Source organism: Mixophyes fleayi, chromosome 2, assembly GCF_038048845.1.
Source record: "Mixophyes fleayi isolate aMixFle1 chromosome 2, aMixFle1.hap1, whole genome shotgun sequence".
Classification (NCBI taxonomy): domain Eukaryota; kingdom Metazoa; phylum Chordata; class Amphibia; order Anura; family Limnodynastidae; genus Mixophyes; species Mixophyes fleayi.
Genome location: NC_134403.1, coordinates 187,073,741 through 187,094,857, shown reverse-complemented (window position 1 = coordinate 187,094,857; position 21,117 = coordinate 187,073,741).

Sequence of the window (21,117 nt, the reverse complement as noted above, 5' to 3'; positions counted from 1 at the left end):
AGCTGTAATAACAGGTCAAACCCCCAACACTATGTGACCCTGCCACCTTCTGCGGTACCACTGTGCAGCGGCACCACGCAAACCTTTTTCTGCTCATATGTGGAGGGGTGACCAACCAAAGTTGATGTACCAAGACACCAAATTCCTCTTGGCGGCCCTGCTTGTGGTAGCAATATTTACTATCATAGGCATTTCAATACCCCAAAAATCTACAACTATTTGGCAATGTAAGGTGCATGGACTAGGTGAAGTATTTGGGAATAAAGGAGATAAGGAAATTACTGAAGAAGCAGAAGTTGACAGGGTTATTTTGTCTGCTTTTGGCTTGCAGGCACTGCTAAATAGACAGTTATTTTAGTAGATAGCACATTAACATACCTCCCAACTGACCTGATTCAAGGGTCGTAAAAAGAGGCGGGGATTTAAAAAACTGGGCGGAGTTTCATTTTCTACATTAAACCATGAAATAAGTGTCAAGGTCAAGGGGGTTATTTTGCTTTGTTTTCATTTTCCAACCTCAGAGAAACTAGTAACTTTTGATCCAAAATCATGGCAAACAGAATTTATGGGGATTCATACAACCCTAAAACATTACATGCCACCCTAAATAATGAAAAATTAACTACTTATACCCTATTCATACTGCACCAAAAACTCGGGTTTTATGCCAGGGCAAGCCCAGACGACCTGGGTCGAGGTGCAGTATGAATGGTCCCAGGTCTAAATCCCGGGTCATCAGGCCCCGGAATTAGACACGGGTCTTTTGGTGGGGTAATTCCCGGGTCTGCCCCGCACTGCCTGCACTATGAATGGTGTGACCCGGGTTTTTCAACCCGGGTCTCACCAGACACAATGTCAAAGTAAAAATAAAAACATCACAAGAGGAGTCAATCAGAGCTCCTTTTGTGATGTTGCCATGGAGATCGGGCAGACCCGTGTTCAGTATGAACGCGGTCTAGTTGGGATTTTGATCCTGGGGAGCCTCTAACCTCCTCTGTCCCCGGCAATATACCCGGCAATATACCGGATTCATATACCCGGGATATTGCCTGGGCGGCAGTATAAGTGATATGACAAAAAAAGGGTATCATTAATTTGCCCATACAGTACATTTTTAGGATTTCTAGAAGAGTGTTAGAGTAAAAATTAACTACTTAATGTGTGATGAAAATAGTTACATTATATCCTATATGGGGAGCACGGTGGCTAAGTGGTTAGCACTTCTGTCTCACAGCACTGGTGTCATGAGTTGGATTCCCAACCATGGCCTCATCTGTGTGGAGTTTGTATGTTCTCCCTGTGTTTGCGTGGGTTTCCTCCGGGTGCTCCGGTTTCCTCCCACACTCCAAAAACATACTAGTAGGTTAATTGGCTGCTATCAAATTGACCATAGTCTGTGTGTGTTCGCATGTTAGGGAATTTAGCCTGTAAGCTCCCAATGAGCAGGGACTAATATGAATGAGTTATCTGTACAGCGCTGCAGAATTAGTGGCGCTATATAAAAAAATGATGATGTTGATGATAATATATTTATATTTTTGTTATATTTCATATTGACTCAGCTGTCCTGTACTGTAGATACAGACCAATGGCCATCACATAAAGTATATCCTCATGCCCACATAGACAGCATGGTGGCACAGTGGTTAGAATTCAATTCTCTGTACAGTGCTGCACAATTGATGGCTCTATATATATATATATGATATTGACACGATGCCCATTTTCAGTCAAATGGCGGAATAATAACTGACATTATTAAATATAGCCACATTACATGATAGGATGCCCCAGCATACCACCATATAATCGCATCAATTCTCCATATAGATCCATTAGTTCACCATTTTGTCCCATAATCCCATATAGCCTCATAATACTATAAGGCCATGTAGCATTATAATCTCTATAAAGGTTCAGAAAATGCCACCATATGACTTTAAGGTGTCACCAAACCCCATAATGTCACTGTTAAGTCCATTCCTACGACCACAGGTCCTATACCCAGACTGGACAGTATGGTTGCCTTTAAGATTCTGCTCCCATTCCCACCCAATGCCTATGTATGAATTATTTTCCACTTTTGTTATTTGCTCCTTTGATTCCTAGTGAGACATTGTTCCAAAGGGGGATGAAGAGAGTTTCCAATTCTCTAACAGTAATATATATAATGTTAATACATTACTAGAGTTTAAATTCTTCACTAGAACATTTTCCTACCACTAGATGGCACCAATGTACAGATTTGTGTTTTATTGTTCTGGACAGAAACTTTCCTTTATTTCTCACTGTGGGCCTGATTCATCAAGGCACACATACAGGGGTATTCCATCTTGCAGAGGCCTACTTTGTACAGGAGCAGAGTGTCAGTTCCTGGGCTCAGGATATCCCTACACGAATAGTGTGTCAGATGCTGGTGTCAGTTCAAGTTGCAGGGTTTCAGTATAGGAGTAGTGTCAACTTGTGGTCTAAGGGTCTTTTTTTTTGTAAGAGTGTCTACTGCTACAGGGGCACAGTGTCAGCCCTAGGCTCTTTGGATGCTATAGCTGGTATCCCCGAGATGTGTCCGCACCTGTTTCTGGGCCATCATCATCATCATCTATTTATTTATATAGCGCCACTAATTTCGCAGCGCTGTACAGAGATCTCACTCACATCAGTCCCTGCTCCATTGGAGCTTACAATCTAAATCCCCTAACTTACACACACAGACTGAGAGAGACTAAGGGCTAGATTTACTAAGCTGCGGGTTTGAAAAAGTGGGGATGTTGCCTATAGCAACCAATCAGATTCTAGCTTTCATTTATTTAGTACTTTCTACAAAATGACAGCTAGAATCTGATTGATTGCTATAGGCAACATCCCCAATTTTTCAAACCCGCAGCTTAGTAAATCTAGACCTAAGGGTAATTTATTAGCAGCTAATTAACCTACCAGTATGTTTTTGGAGTGTGGGAGGAAACTGGAGCACCCGGAGGAAACCCACGCAAACACGGGGAGAACATACAAACTCCACACAAATAAAGCCATGGTCGGGAATTGAACTCATGACCCCAGTGCTGTGAGGCAGAAGTGCTAACCACTAAGCCATCGTGCTGCCAGCCTTTCTCCATCCACTCCCTGTAATGGCAGGCCATGACTTGGAGTCTAGTCACACAATAGGTCACTTTTTCAGGCTGTTCTTGGTTTTGTGGATGTGGCAGGCCATGGGTGGCCGATTCAGAGCTGGCTTCAATGTCTGAGTCAGTAATGCTGCAGAAGCTTTTATTGGAGTTTTTATCAGTGGTTCTTCGGTCCTAGCCAAAGGTGGAGAAAGTAGGCCACTCTAGCACGACTACAGAGTACAAATTGCAAGTAGGCCCAGCTGCTTTTTGAGTCAGAAACTGCTTTTTGTGCAATTTTCAACTCAAGAGACTTTCCACAGCATCCCAAATTTATGGCACTGGTGGGATGCCAGATATGGGATAGGGAAATACCCAATGTTTGTAGATAACGAAGTCTCTGGTGGGAATTCAATTGGGCGCGTTACTGTAAAAGTAATGCGGCCTGTGCACTATTACCGTTATTACAGTAATAGTGCGCTTAAATATCATTATTACTGTAATTTCAAGATCAAATTTTTGCTCGCAGCTCCCTGAGCCACGAGCAAAAAGCCGGGTAGATTTTACCGTAATAATGGTAATAGAGCTATCGCGGCGCTAATGTTATTTTGTCAGGAGCTTAGGTGAAGTATATCCTCACCTAAACTCCTCCTCAGATAATGCTCCTAAGAAGAAATGTAACTTCCACCGGTGGACCCATATACCTGGACAGGCGGATCGTGGACGTGCAAGCTGATTTACTGTAAGGACATACACATGTAAGTGTGGCTGCACATCCAAGAGATGCAGCCTATTTTGCGTAGGCCGCATTTTCTGATACGACTCTTAAAATGTGTGAAAAGTGGGGCTACCTAAACCCTTGTGTAAAGATTATGACCAATTATGTAGTGTGAAAGAATACTAATAATAAATAATTCAATTAATAAACTATGTGCCTTTTTCCTCCAAAATAGTTACCAACCTCAGTGTTTATACATGCCAGAGTTAGGAAGACAAATGTTTCGGGGTGGCATAATTTGTAGGGTGTACAGGTGACATTAATACGTATTTGCTTGTGAGGCACCTAATCCAAATGCGTGAGTGTCACACAATGTTTTCTGTGCTATTTGATTGAGATTTTCCTCTCGCAGTACTTCCATTGTTGATGGATACAACAGTTTAATTAACATGCCTTGATTATGTATCAATCAGTAGATTCAAAACATTTTTCCGAATCTAGAGGGATCATCCATGAAGCTCATTTAGAAATAGCATAATGAACATATTTCTGAAAATATATTGTTTGCCATAATATCCCTGCTTCTTAGTTTGTTTGGTAGTAAAGTGCTTTCCAAAAAAATAAGTATAATAAAGATAAGAATAACAATAAATATAAAAAAAGAGAATTCTAATAAAATGCAAAAACCAAGTTCAGTTTTCTATCATATACTATACAAACTATCAAAATATTTATTTTTGATAACGGTTTTCCTTTACAGTCTACATCCAGACAAGATAATATCACTGATATCTTCTGAATCTACCTTGTTATAAAGAAACAGTTTTTAATGTAAATCATGCTGCTGAATTAAGTTGCTATAACACAGCAAAATGTCAGACAGAAAAGCAGCAGTCTCTCCAGGTTCACCTCTGGTGGGATGAGTCAGTAGTTCTTAGCGCATTTTATTTCCACTTGAAAGAAATAGCTTTTCAGTCTTCTACTCTAGTATAATTAACATTACTGCCACAATTTATCCCATCAATCTTTTCTGATGTTCTGTACCATCTAAGCTCATTTTCTGTAGAAATAGCAAAGTACTGTAATCCTGTAGAAGGTTCACACATAATAGTGGTTAGTATTTTAAGATATGCTCAATGATTGTTCTGCAAATGGATTCAGTTTTATTTTATGTGTTTATGAAGCCAGAGTGAGAGGAGTTTCAGTGTCTTACAAATTCATTTTATTGGGATTGTATTTTTGCTATTCATAGTTGCACATTTTTCACATTATGCAATATGTATTTTACAAAAAATGCTCATTAGTTTATAATGTCAAATCAAATCAAAACTATAGTCAAAGGGATTTTAATTGGCTACATGGCCATCTATCAATAGAACCAAGGGAAGCTGCTTCCAGGGTCTGCGTGCTAATGTGGAGGCATGCGTACAGCAGTTATTGATAGCTGCACATTAGCTCAGCTCTATGCCATATCTCCCACTTTCTCTTATTCTCACAAATATAGAGCATCAGATATCAGATATTTCTGGATGCTATTGGTAAACAATACAGTAACGAAGAGGATTGAGTTCACACCAAAAACAAGGCTTTTTTAGCATCTACTGAACTACTATATTCTGCAGGAGACGCTGAGCTCAACTGTCAGCATCCTGGGCCTCATGTCAAAGCTGTGGACTAACTAGACTATTAACTCCATCCAGGGGGCGGTAAAGTAGTCTTCATCTCCTCCATTGCCTTGCACAATTTCAATTATTCCTCCTAGTCCACTTGTTCCTAGTAATCCACATTCATCCACATCTCTCACATCTTACACCATGCATTTACTCAATTTACCCTTTCTTTTGCTTACTCATTTTCACCACACTTTGCTCCCCCTCTCTCTCCGGCATTCTATTTCTCCCAACTTATTATTATTTCCCCTTCATTACTTCTCTCCTAACTATTCTTCACCCATCCTAAACCTTGCTTCCTGCTCACTTATTTCCTATTCTCTGACTTGCCTACTCTCATACTAGGTGATTTAAACATTCCAATTTATAAACCCACTGTTTCTGCTGTCACTAATATTTCCCTTGCTCCTTTGGCCTCTTCCAGTGGACTTTATCTCCCATCCACTGTAATGGGCACTCTCTTGACCTTGTCTTCTCCTACTTCTGCTCTGTCTCTACTTTCTCCAAGTTGGACTCCCCACTGTCCAACCACAAACTCCTTTCCTTCAGCCTCGCCTTACTTAATGCATCCCCCTGCACCCAAATTCACATTCACAGAGCAACGCCTAAATACTCTTGACCACTTCTCATTTTCACTAAAATAACTACTTGCTCCTATGACTACCTTGTCCTACCTTGATGAGGTTTCCTCTTTCTACAATAAAATGCTCACTTCAGGTATAGACAATACAGCTCCAACCACCATGTGTAGTCTTCACCAATCCAAACCTCAAACATAACAGACCAAACAGACCCACTCTGTATAAAAGTGCTCCTGCACTGCTGAATGCCACTGGAGAAAATTTCGCTCCTATGCTGACTTCCTCCACCATAAATTCATCCTATCGTCTTACAGCACTGCCTTTTCATTTTGCTTCTCTAGTATTCTAACTCGCCTGTTAACCAACTACAATTTATCTGCCCAACTGCAACTCTTCACAGCCCATAATTTTGCCACCTACTTCAAAGACAAGTTCAACAAGATATTTTCTTATGCATAGTCCCACACACCCCACCCATCTTATTTTACACTCTCCAATCCACCCTCAGTTCTTTCTCTTCGGTAACCAAAGATGAAGTCTCTGCAATTATCTTATAATCTCATCCTACAACATGCTCACTTCTTCATCTTGTATCTCTCCACTGGCACATTTCCATTTTCCTTTAAACACTCACTCATCTCAACAGTTCTAAATAAACCATTTATCAACCCAGCTGCTCTTTTCAAATACCATCCTATTTCTCCCCTAACTTTTGTCTTCAAAGTACTTGAGTGACTTGTGTACAAGTGCCTATCTCACTTTCTTTCTCCCTTCCCCCTCCTTTCTTGACTCTCTGCAATGATCTATTTATAGCAAAGTCTAATAATCATTTCTCCTTACTCTTCCTCCTTGACTTTTCTGTTACTTTTGACACTGTTGATCACCCTGTTCTCCTGCAAACCCTTCACTCCATTGGCCTTATTGGTTTCTACCACTCAACCTCTCCTCTAGTGTCTCTACCTCCGGCACATCCTCCCCTCCACTCCCACTATCTGTTGAGGTCTCACGTGGCTCTGTTCTTGGTCCTCTGCTTTTCTCACTTCACACCTCTTCTCTTGGGGAATAAATTCGCTCTTTAGGCCTCCAGTACCACCTCTTCACTGACAACACCCAAACCAACCTCTCCTCCTGATACCTCACTCTTTCTGTGCTATCTTGGGTAGTCAACTTTCTCTCTGCTATCTCTACATGGATTCCCAATGATACCTAAAGCTCAACATGTCCAAAACAGAGCTTCCCTCGTCTCAGAGTCACCACCTCTCCTCAAATCTCCTTCATCGTCTCTGTCTCAATTCTATCACCTCCACCTAAATATTGTCATAATACACAATCTCTCCCAGTACACACTAGCCAGTTCTCCAATTTTCCTAAACCCTCAGACAGTTCTTAGCTATTCTATAGCTTGTTATTGTCTTTTTTTATTGTTTTCCTTAGCAGTCTGGCTGTATTCTGTTCATTTGTTTGTTCCATTGTTCTCTTCTGGGATTGTTGCTCCAATTTGTATTTTGTGTTTTTGTGTCTCTGTTCTGATTCTGAATCCACTTAGTTTATGTATATGCTCCAGGGTGTCACACATCGAGGTCTTAGTCACATTTACCATGTCTGTAGTCAAATTTACCATGTTTCATGGACATCCTGGGAAGTCATTACCCATATATCTGTGTATATTTCCTTTGATGAATCTTTGATCTGGTCTCTTTTTCTTTGGTGTTTTTTGAGGTCTTATATAATCTGTGAGACATTGTGGACTTATTGAACATCTCCTCAAGTCTATACAGACCTCTTGAGATTTTGTAGCAACAGCATCTACAGTTGGGACATTACAACTAGCAATATTGATTCACTATGATTTGATCATCTTCCATTTCGATTCTATGGACCTAATTGAACATTAATCAATAGAACTATTAATATTGTCCTACAAGTGGTGTTTGCTTTGTCATCAGTACTACAAGTTCTCAAAGCCATTTGTACACTTGTTTCTCACATTATTGTAACATCATTGGTATGTTTGTACATATAGCCCATCACTAGCTGAAGAATGTTCTGTATAATTGACTAGTCAAGGAGGGATACCTTGGTCCTATTGCTGCTGTTTTTTAGCCTGTGTGGCCTGTTCTGGTTGAGCGCAGTGTAAAGATTATTCTCTAGTTAAGGCCTCTCCTGGTTGCCTGCAGCATTCCTGTTCACTGTATCACCATTTGTAAACAAACACTTTCTCTTTGTTCTGTTGCATGGGTGCAGCCATATTGGATTCTGTCAGGTGATCTTCCCCATCCAACCATGACCTCTGTAGCCAAAAGGCACTCGAGGCATCCTATTTAAACCAGCTTCTGAGTGTAGCTCATTGCCAGAAAAACTCACTTTCTTTCCTGAGGATAGTTCCCTGGAACCAGGCTTCAGTTGTTTCCAGCGCTGTTCCTGACACATTTTGCATTACCAAAGTGCTCATTTCTCAGCAATAACTTTGCATTCACCAAAATACTCATTTCTCAGCAAGAATTCTGCAATTACCAGTGTTTATTCTTAAGTCAGAATTATGCATCTCTCAACAGACTTCTGAAGACATTATTATCGTCTTCATGGACCTACATTCCATTCTGCCAAACACCTCTGGGATTCCTTTAGCACTTCCCTTTTGCAGTAGCCTGGTGTTCTGCCGGTATCATCAGTCTTGTAGCTGGGACTGACTCTGAGTCTCTAGGGCTCATTTCCAGTTCTGTGAATCTGTGTGTGTGTTCCAGGTTTGTAGACAACTAACAATCCTGAGTTCTCCACTACTGGTCCCAGTTCTGAGTTCTGAGCTCCTGTTTCCAGTTTTAGCTTATTTTGTTCTGAGTCTCCGTGGGTTGCATCCTTCTGAATTCCCAGTAGAAGATTCTAGCTCTGTGCTCCTGGTTACAGGTGCTGGGTTTGAGCTCTCTACAAACAGTTTCAGCTCTCTACAGCGTATTCCAGTTCTGTAGTGAGGAGCAGACTCTGGTCCTAAACTCCTTCCTATCTGCTAGTGCTACCCTGATTTCTGGCAGTTAACAGAGCATACCTCGGCAGTCTCTAGATGAGCAGAGGTTTTATTAGTGCCCCCAGTTTCTGCTACACTACTGCTTCAGCAAGACTCAAGGGTCCCAATACGGATCAACAATACCAGATGACCATGACACAGTGTGCATTTGTTTATCTTTTCCACCTATTGGTGTTATTTATTTGTCTGTACCCACTCCTATTTTCTGTTTTTTCCCCTTTCCAGATTTTCTGGTTCACTATCCCTTGGCTTAAGTATGACTTTTCATTTTCACACTGTCTGTTCTCTTACCCTTGACTAACATATGAGTATTACGTCTGCCTCTCTGGCATGGCTCATGTACCATATCACTACCCAGTCTGTTACCTTACCTTTGGCTGCATCTCTTTCTCTAGAGGTGTCATAACACTATCCCAGGGAAAACAGGTTTATTTTGTCTAAAAAAGAGGAACATAAAAAGCTATACCTTCCCGAGTGAATAAAAACAACACCAACAGGGACTTCTCCAAATTTTGTTTTTAAGAAGCCCATATCCTATGATCTAGCTGCTGTGGCTGAGGGCCTCATGTACAGTTGGAAGTACAATTTATTATTTGCATAAAATATGTATTTCAACCTACGGGGCAAATGTATTAAGCTCCAGGTTCTTCAACACCCGCGAGTTCGGCGTCTTCGGCGTTTAAATTTAAAGTTTCCCTTTACAAGGCAGCACCGCTTTAAATTTAAACGCTGAAGACGCCGAACTCGCGGGTGTTGAAGAACCTGGAGCTTAATACATTTACCCCTACAAATGTTAAAAAAAAAAATAAGGGCGCATACGCCTGCTTGCGATTCCTTATAAGAAGTTGGAACGTGGGAGAGAAATGGCAGGTGTGAGCAAACAGAGGGCATTTCCATGTAATTGCGACTGAGTTTGACCTCTATGCTCATATACACCTGCCAGAAGGTTTATCTTTTGTGAGTGCTGGAGAACTGGTATAACAAGACTTAATGATGATGATGACTATTGACAGCACTAGCTAGCCACTTCTTTTTGGTTGTCTCAGATTCAACTTTACAGCTGTTAGTACTTCATTAATGTGACTGCTATATCATATAATAATGTATTGCAGCCGTCTATTTGCATTACTTATTTGATATTTCCATTCGGACGGTGGCAGGAAAGGATTTTTAACAACTGTTTGTATTCAATTTAATTTCACTTCATTTAATTTGTATTTACATGGTAACCAATAGAAACTTTCATATTTATTAAAAACACTGTCCAAACTCTATTCTCTTTTTGTATATGACATATGTATTGTGTACAAATAGGGTAATGCATGTTAAGCATTTATTATTAACACTGTCAAGCCACATCTGCTCTCTTTTTTTGACGCTACACTTGTTTCACCTGGCCTAAACCTGGTGCATGTGCTAATGTAGAGCCTGATGCATCCTGAGACTGAGCATAAGTATACAGCTGCACTTTTTCATGCATGTGTCTTTTCCTGCCTGCTTTTGGGTGCAAATGCATCCATCTCAACATAAGCCCATGGGCCTTTAAGTACCTCCGTACACTCAGTGCTGTCAGTATAGCAATCTAAGTGCTCTCATACCTCCAACCGCCCTTCAATCTCCCTCATCCAGCAGGTTGAGTGAGGAAAAATAAAATATTTTTTTCTGCTGCTTTCAGGCAATGTTCAAGGCAAGCACTGTAGGGAGAGTGCAAAAGTCCCTAATTTTCACTGTGGGCAATCAGTTGTGCACCACAGTCATAAAACCATTACCTACCTCACTAAAATTTACTAAATAAAACTTTAGCTCTCACTACTGATCCTTTACTCCTTTCTGTTACTTTCTCTTCCCTCTGGAAATGTCTACCAAAAGTCTGATACACCCACATTGTTATATTCTGCTATGGGAACTACTGAAACCTTACATTGTTTCTATTCCCACTCTATCTGCTTTATTCTCTCCCTTCTTTTATGCCATCTTAAAGGAAATATCTACTTTCTTGGTTTAGTTTTTGCTAATATTTAAATGTGAAAGACACATATGGGGGTAAATGTATCAAGCTGAGAGTTTTCCAGCGGGTTTGAAAAATGGAGATGTTGCCTATAGCAACCAATCAGATCCTAGCTGACATTTTGTAGAATGCACTAAGTAAATGACAGCTAGAATCTGATTGGTTTTTCAAACCCGTTGGAAATCTCTCAGCTTGATACATTTACCCCATGGTCTTTTATGCAAATTAAATTAAGTACATATCTTAATTCATTGGCTATATACACTGTATTAGAGAATGGATCTAAAATGTATGTGCATTTTAAAAAAATACTTTAGTTTCTTAGTTCAGAGGGCACGTGCTGCATGGAAATGTCGGTATGGCGACCATTTCTACCATCGCATCTTCGGCCCAATGTCACCTGCCTTAAATTATATATAATGGATAGCTTTTTTTTAAAATTCATACTGTTGGAACACCTTACTAGTTCCACAATGACTATGTCAAGTCCAACAGCCTTTTGGATGCCTTTTAAGTTTTACTAATGGGACTGAATTATTTGCCAACGCTATCCAATGTAATATTGTATGTGATCTACGGACTTCAAAAACCAAAGGTCATGTTTACATCTTAATCCCACTTGATCTCTTTGCTGTATTTGACATTGTTGACTAGTCTCTCCGCACTGAGAGTCAACACCCTCTGTGTATTTCTGTCCGTGCACTTTCTCCTTTGCTATCCCCATTTTTGCTCTAAATTTACTCGCTTGTGTAAAGAGGGGAAGTGCCCTTGAGGCTCTGTACTGGGTCCTCTACTCTTCTACTTTTACACTGTCTCTAGAAGACCTAATTTGCTCATTTTAGTATTATGCATATGCAGATGATACTTATTTTACATTTCTAAACTAAATATCACTCAACAAGTACTCTTCTAATCATCTCAACATTAACACTGTCATCTTAGAGTCAACATAGACCAAACTGAACTTGTGATATTTCCATCAGATCACTGTTAATAGATTAGAGACAACTCCTCATTAGAGGGAAATCTGTTGAACTGGAGGAACAAGAAATATTAGTAAAGTAAACTATTCTTAAAATGGAAGTAATTTAACTCAATATTCTTTATTTATATGAATACATTAAGTATGTAAAGTATGTACAGACATGTATATAATCATATTTACAGTCATTATAGCAATCGATCTTATTGATAATGTTCTAAAAATTTAAGTGAAAAGCATTTGAAATAGGAATTCTGCCTGAAATTATCTGGTGAATTACCTGTAGACTGCATAGATTTTTTTTCCATATTACAGATGTTGCTAAGGAATGTTAGTTATTCACAACATATCTGGCAAATGTCAGCAACATAGGGCCTGAAAGGAAAGTGAGGCAAAAAAAAGAAGTAAGTGTACTCCTGGACAAACCATGTTACAATGCAAGGGGTGAAAATTAGATTATTATTGTGCACATAAGTTAAATACTGGATTACTAGATACTGAACTATAAATCTGCCATCACATTTTAAATGTATCTCCCCCTCCAAGGCAACATGTCTTGCCAAGGTGCAAAACTACTCCTTTTTTTGCATTACTTTCCTTAATGTATCAGGCCTATAGTGTTTCTGAGTTTCACCAGGCAATTTTAGGGAGAATCCATATTTTATGTATCGGGCATTATTCTAAAATAATGATTTTCATTGTGCACATTTATTTTTTATTGGAGTTACTTATTAAGAACCTATAATACATCAAAAGTGTACATACATAAGGCACCAATCTTTAACCACAGCAGAGATGAGGCACTCTTTCTTTAATATACCGATAGTCTGCCAGCTTATTCATTTGGCTAGAACTCAAAAGAGCATAACATAGTGTAACATGTTAAAAAAAACACTTTCTAATCACAAATGATCTATTCCAACACCATGTGATTAATCATTAAGAAACACCTAAATGAACAGCAGGTCTGTGAATCTTCTGTGACACCTTGACCCCAATGGGCATATGCTTACAGTGTTTCCACTTTAAAAGGGCCTTCAGAGATCCTTCACACTCTATTTCTTCCCCCTTTCCTTCACTTGGATGTCACTGCATTCTCCATTATGCATGTAAATAAAGTAAAAACAAGAAGAATCTAGTGCAACACTGTTTTACTTCTTGTATGAACATTAAAAACAAATGATCTTGTATAAAACAAATAATAAAAACAATCCTTGAATGGATATGTCAGGGACTCATACTAGATGAGGACAGAACACAGGCTGGTCACCAGCCTTGAGAAAGACTCAGAGGGAGTTGAAACGCGTGGTGGCGATAGCGGGGACCGACCTGGACGTGGAACAGAGTTGGAGCATAGTGTGATCTATGTCTGTGTTCTGTCCTCATCTGGTATGAGTCAAAATGGTTGTAATCGTGAAAACGATTACCACCGCTTTCACCACCTGTAGCTGCTGACTTCTTTAGTTGTGGCCTGTCCAGATCCTGGAATATTGGGGGCCCTTTTTGGGGAAAAATGGGTACATTTAGAAAATTCCTATCAGCCCAAGTGTTAAATCAATAGGACCCACGATTAATGCTTAGGCCTTCCTCCAGCCCCAACATTAAAATAGTAGCATTCCTATTTAATAAATAAACCTATTTCCCTCCCTCCAAACAGCCCCAGCAATAAATTAATAGCATTTATGTATAATAAATATACGACCCCCCCCCCCCCTCGGTGGCCCTGGCCATGCTGCTTTGTACCCCCTTCACACTCTGCCATGCTGCCTTTGCCCCCTTCATACTCTGCCATGCTGCCTTTGCCCCTCTTCACACTCTGCCATGCTGCCTTTGCTCCCCCTTCACACTCCAGGGCCCGGATTTACCGCTACGCAACCTAGGGCCTAGCGGCTCTCAGGAGCCCAGATGGGGGGACAAGAGAGACGAAAAAAAAATTGTCCCCTCCCCCGACTCGTGACACCCGCGGGGGGGGGGGGGGTTTGCCGTAAATCGGGTGAGGGGCTGGCGTTAAAGCTAGGGGTAGAGGCTAAATCCCCTTCTGGTTAGGTACCTTGCACTCGGTATGGGGTCATCTGATCACAGCAGTCACATGGTAGGCAGTGAAGGTGGGCTGCTGGAGTTCAAAGGTAGTCGGTGCAGGAGCTCCATCATTTCTTCTGTTCCTGGCATCATTCATGTGGAAAAAGGTAAGAGGAAGGGTACTTGGTATAGGGGGGACATGTTTGATGGAAGCTGCAGGGGGGACATGTTTGATGGAAGCTGCAGGGGGGACATGGTTGATGGAAGCTGCAGGGGGGACATGTTGATGGAAGCTGCAGGGGGGACATGTTTGATGGAAGCTGCAGGGGGGACATGTTTGATGGAAGCTGCAGGGGGGGACATGTTTGATGGAAGCTGCAGGGCATAGGGGGGGCATTTTTGATGGAAGCTGCAAGGGGGACATGTTTGATGGAAGCTGCAGGGTACAGGGGGGGCATGTGTGATGGAAGCTGCAGGGTACATGGGGGGCATGTGTGATGGAAGCTGCAGGGCACAGGGGGGGATATGTGATGGAAGCTGCAGGGCACAGGGGGGCATGTGTGATGGAAGCTGCAGGGCACAGGGGGGGCATGTGTGATGGAAGCAGCAGGGTATATGGGGGGCATGTGTGGCTAAAGGTGCTGGACAGAGGGGGGGCATGTGTGAAGGGGCTGGGCAGAAGGGGGGCATGTGAGTTAGAAGTCTGTTCCCCACACGGCCCCTCCTCAGCCAACAATATCCTTACAACACTCACCAGCTTTTCTTTGATATTCCCCAAGACCCGCGCTCATTACCTATTCCCTCACATGACCCGCTGCCTCAATTCTGACACCTCTCTTACCTCAAAATGAAAAAAGGCACCCTTTATAGTAATATAATATGTGTGTGTGAGGGGTCAGTGTATTTATATTATGTGTGTGTATGAGGGGCTGTTTGTGGGAGGGAAATGGGTTTATTTTTTAAATGGTAACACTATTAATTTAATGTTGGAGCTGATGGGAGGGAAATAGGTCTATTTATTAAATGTGTATGCTATTAATTTAATGTTTTGGTTGGAGGGAGGTCTACTTATACAATGTGGGGCTATATTGATTTAACACTGGGGCTGGTTGGAGTTTACTAAATTTCGTGTACCCATTTTTTTTTCCAAATAGGGCCTCCAACATTCCAGGATCCAGACAAGCAGCAGCTGATCTAAAGACACCAGCAGCCACAAGCTGTGAAAGTGACGAGAACAGGTAGGAGAGAGTAGGGCAGTCTGCCAACTATCCTGAATCTGGTGGGATTTATATTGTGAGGAGGTCTGACATGTTTAAATGTTGCACTATGGGATTCATGCAGAAGACTGACATATTAACATGATTATTGCATTCCAGCACTTTTTTATGTTTCTGTAGGTAGAGGGCTGCTGTCAGTAACTGTAGTGGCGGACGGTCTGTGACGTGGTAGTGATAGGAGACTGCTGTTTTTTTTATTACTGGACTTGCTAACCCTGAACTGCACTTTCTTGACATGTTAATTATGATTAATACCTAAGTTTAGTTAAAGATAAAGTACAATTTGTGTGAACTGAAAGGTAAGCAGTGGTGGAAGTGGGGTGTATATGGTAGTATGCCATACTGCTACTTCTCATACTGCCTTCATTGTAAAATAATAAAATTCCATTCACTTGTTTACATTCTTATTACATTTTTCATACCGCCACTTCTAAACTTCCACTTCGACCACTGAGCTTAATCGTCATCATATGGAGTATATGACCAACATAATTCAAAATTCTGCTAGATCCTTTAACAAAATATGGGGTCCATGGACATTATCCTTTAACTGTCGGGACCACAGTGTGATGCAGTGTAATGATAAAGGAGGGCACAGTGTGATGAGAGGGACCGTAATGAGGGGCCACATGGTGATGCAGTATAATGATAATGGAGGGTACAGTGTGATGAGAAGGACCGTAATGAGGGGCCACATGGTGATGCAGTGTAATGATAAAGGAGGGCACAGTGTGATGAGAGGGACCGTAATGAGGGGCCACATGGTGATGCAGTGTAATGATAATGGACGGTACAGTGTGATGAGAAGGACCGTAATGAGGGGCCACATGGTGATGCAGTGTAATGATAAAGGAGGGCACAGTGTGATGAGAGGGACAGTAATAAGGGGCCACAGTGTGATGCAGTGTAATGATAAAGGAGGGCACAGTGTGATGAGAGGGACCGCAATGAGGGGCCACATGGTGATGCAGTGTAATGATAAAGGAGGGCACAGTGTGATGAGAGGGACAGCAATGAGGGGCCACAGTGTGATGTAGTGTAATGATAAAGGAGAGCACAGTGTAAAAGAGAGGGACAATAATGAGGGGCCACATGGTGATGCAGGAGGAGCAGCGTGATGTGCGGCGGCACATAGCTTACCCTTCTACATAACTATAGGAGTATATGCTATGCTAAAAAAAATATAGTGCTATCGATTGTTTCACGTGGGGGGCCCAAACCAATATCTTGCCTAGGGCCCCATGAGGTCTAAATCCGGCTCTGCTTGGCTCCCCCTTATTTCCGTTCCTTCACTTACCTTTTCTATTGGCTTCTTTCTTTTCTTTTCTTCTCTTCTTGTCTTCTGTCTTTTTGCCGACTTCTCTCTGCGGCGCTCCACACTGAACGTCGGTCGTGATGACGTCACACCCGACATTCGGTGCGAACAGAGCAGAGAGGAGGGAGGAGGGGTGCCATCGGCGCGATCACGTGAGTATTTTTTTAATTTATTTATTTTTTCAAGGTACCTGCTCCCCCTCACCAATGAAGAGGGGAGCCATCAGGGTCGGGGGCTTACCAGGGGATACCCTGGCTTCCCAGCGGACCATTCCAAATGTCATCGCTCAGACCCACTGATCAGACAGGCGCTTACTTACCTCTCTCCCTGACGGCTCTCCTCAGGACAACTACCGTGGTGTCCATCTTGCCAGGTTCTGGCGTTTTTGTTTTATTTAGATTCCGGGCATCAATCAGCTACAGCCTCACTATAAAAGGCACCTTCTACATAGTATGGTTGCCAGATCTTCAGGTCTCTCCTCCTGGTTAGACGTTTTCTAATGCTGGCTCCTGTGTTCCTGCTTATCTATTTGTGCTCCTGATTCATTGGCGCTATCCCAGCTCCACAGGATCTTACCACCCACAGCTACTGCAGAATCTTTTATCCATCTGTGCTCCTATCTCAGGTGCTACCAACTCCACGGGGACTTCCCAGCAGTCTCAGTTTCTGGACCTCTCCTCCTCCACAGTTTCTCTATTCACCAGGCTCTTCTTTAGGTTTCGCCCATTACCCTCCGAGAGGACTGCAACCTGCGGTTAGGGACCTGCCAAGTCCATACTCCCTCTGGTGAAAACCTCCCTTTCCATTAGACTCCGCACCTTAATGGGGCTAGTATCAAACTGGGCAAACACTTCGGACACCTCAAGTCCTTCCGATTGTGACACCAACCCTGCATACCGCTGACAACCTGTTAGAAAAACTAAGGTATGTCATTGCAACATGACTTACCCCGCTTGGACTCTCCTCAGCATATGTATTTCTGATAACACCACCAATATTGTGAGAGCATTACAGCTGGATGAATTAAATCACATTCCCATTTTGCTCGCACAGTCAACCTGGTGGTACAGAGCTTTTTGAAAAATCACAGGAACGTGCAGGAGATAGTGTCTCTGGTCCGAAAAATTTGAGACATTTTCAGCATTTTGCAACAGCATGTAGGAGATTGCAGCAACTGCAAGAACAATTTAATTTGCCCTGCCACCAACTTAAGCAAAAGGTGGTAACAAGGTGAGATTCCACCCTTTATATGCTTCTGAGGATGGAGGAACAGCGAAAAGCCATCCACGCTTACTCAACAAGCCATGACTTTGGGAAAGGAAGGGGAATGTACTTTAGTCCAGCGCAGTGGAGAATACTTTCCGTGTTGTGCAAGTTGCTGAAACCATTCAAAGTAGTCACCTGTGAAGTGAGTTCAGACACTGTTTGAGCCAAGTGATTCCCTTAGGCTTTTGGAAAAACAGCTCAAGAAATTGAAGGAGGAGATGAAACAAAGCAATTATGCTAAGTATATTGGACTTATAGATTGAGTACTTTATTCGCTTCACCAGGATCCAAGAGTTATCAACATCTTGAAATCCGATCACTACATTTTGGCAACTGTGCTTCATCCTAGGTTTAAGAGCTATGCCTTCTTCTTTATTTCCAACCGACCCAGATCTCAAGAGATGCAATGAGCTCCTAGTGAGCAAGTTGTCGTCTCCTTGTTCAATTTCTCAGGCAATTGCTGCTAGGAGAAAACATAGCTTTTCCAAGAGACCCAACATTTTGACATCTGGTCTGGTCTAAAAGAATTGTCCAAAAATCGTGACACCTCTGCCGTTACTCCACCTGATCCTACTATCAACATCCAAAGAATGGTGGAGGAATACGTTAACGGCAGCATACATATAGACACATCAGACAGTCCCTTTACATACTGGGATGAAAAAAAGGCAATTTGGAGACCCATATAGAAATTCGCTTTGCAATATCTAAGCTGCCCACCCTTCAGTGTGTACTCAGAAAGATTTTTCAGCACAGCTGGGAACCTTGTCAGTGATCAATGTGGGAGGCTCCTAAAAATGTGGAGAAGATGATGTTCATCAAAATGAACTACAAATTCCAATAGGAAGGGCTTAACCGGCAATTACATTAAAGTACAAAGACTTCTGTTATGGTGGATTCCAGCGGGGATGAATTAATATTGTGTGAGGATGATGTACACACTAATGAGGGTGAGGATGAGGCTGAGGATGATGACAACATCTTGCCATTGTAGAGTTCATTGACAGCACTGTTAGCTTACCTACCTTAAGCCCATTGGTAGCTTGTTTTGTGGGGGCCTAAACAAACCAAGCATTTCAACCACAAAAGTGGCATTCCTTGTTGCTGAAGTGATTGCTTTGTTAAACTGTACACATCCATTTTAACATATTTCCAAGGACAATTTCATCTTGCACTGTTTGACATTTAGGACATGGTCTATTAGCTTGTGTAACAGTCAACAATTTAGGTGTCAACAGTATTATTAGGTCATCAATTCTAGGGACAGGGTTAGGGCCAGGGACATGTCTAGGGATAATGATAGGGAGAGGGATAGGGACAGGATTACGGATAGGAGATAGAGACAGGGTTAGAGTTAGGAATATTACTGTCTACATTTGAATTTTCAACCAAATATATACTGTCTACGTTTCAATTGTTGTCCTAATAATACTGTTGATGTCATTATATTGTCAAATGTATAACCTTGTCTAGTCTGCTGCCCTTCAATCATATTACGTAAATTCAACATAAGGTTGGGTGGGTGGGCCCAAGGACAATTCCATCTTGCACCACTTTTCTTTTCTGCCACTGCTGTGTGGCAATGTTTCCTAGATGTGCTATGCACTGCCGTGTGTTTGTGCCATTGCTCTGGCGCTTAGTATCCAGCCAGCTCGCTGCAATCTGTGGCCGAAAGTGGAGGAAAAAATATTGTGACCTGTGAGTTGGTCAAAATTTACTGGAAATACCTGAAGATTAGTGTAATCGAGCTTAATAATAGTGTAGGAACAAAAAAAAAAAGCCAAATTGTGTGATTTTAGCGTATTTTAGCAATTTTTTCAAAAAAATGCAGATCCAAAACCAAAACAAGTGAGGGCGTTTTTGTCAAAACCAAAACACAAAGTTAATACAGATCCAAAACCAAAACCAAAACACGGGGATCAGTGAACATATGTATTAATGAAAATGTTATTGTATTAATGTCACATAAGCACCATCTTCCAATTGTTGCAAATTCTTACACACATAAATGTAATTTGAAATTCATATTGTTTTCATTGCTGTTGTGACCTGCAAGATTTTCCAAAATCGTGACTAAATAACATTCAGTGTCGGAGTTTGATGAAGGTGAGACTAAAGAATATTTTATTGCATTGTCGTCAGAACTACCTAGATGAATTTGCCAGACCACGATTCATGTGTTTGAGTCATATCTAAAAATACTCAATTTTGATTTAAAAAAACGGGACCAACAAATAGACATGCCTGCCGTTTTCCTATTGCAGGTTATTATCCCGTTTCAAGTATATTACAGTCACTAGTAGTAAAATGTTTATTGCAGAAATGTTAGAAAGTCTGAAAAGACTTGATAAACATGCAAATATCTTTTTGTCTAATTGAGCTAAAAGACAAATCTCAGTTTCTTGAAAAGAACTGTTCTAATTTGTATAATGTAACTTACACCTACAAATACTGAAACAAACTTAAGGATAAACGTTAAAAGATGTGCATAAATGGTTAAATCTGAGCAGTGTATTCAGCTATGTACATGAGTGAAGATATTTAATATCAAAGAAACATTTAGAGGAAAGAAGTGTATAGGAGGGGCACTCCTTAGGTCATAGCAAAATATAAATTTATGCATTAAAAATAATCTGGTAGGACAAGAGCGAAATAATTAAAAATAAACAAACAAATAAAGACACAACAGTGTATATGTGGTTTAAAAATGCAATATGAATTGCAATGCCTCTACTACTCATAAATATTGCACCTCAATAAGTGCAAAAATTACCAGTTGAAAATATAATGTCACTTGTGCCAATATCTATATGTCCGTATATATAAATCAAGATAGACAGATATAAGTGGCATCACTGAAAATTGTAAGCAGAGTATATGTATAGACTCCCCGTGATAATAAACTTATCAGACTATTTGTATTTCTGGTTGGGACTGTCACTCACCGGACCGTGAGTTCCTCTGCGCTGGTGCGTGGTTCTCTAGCCTTCCTGCCGGCGCCTGTCCTGAGCCGCGGCCGCCCGCCATCTTGATGGACTGCGCATGCGCAGCATCCATGAACTCTTATGACCTTGCTTTTAACCTAATTGGTGGATCAATCACCTCTCCCTATTTAAGGCACCTGTGGCCATTGTATCATTGCCTGATCTTGAGTCTCA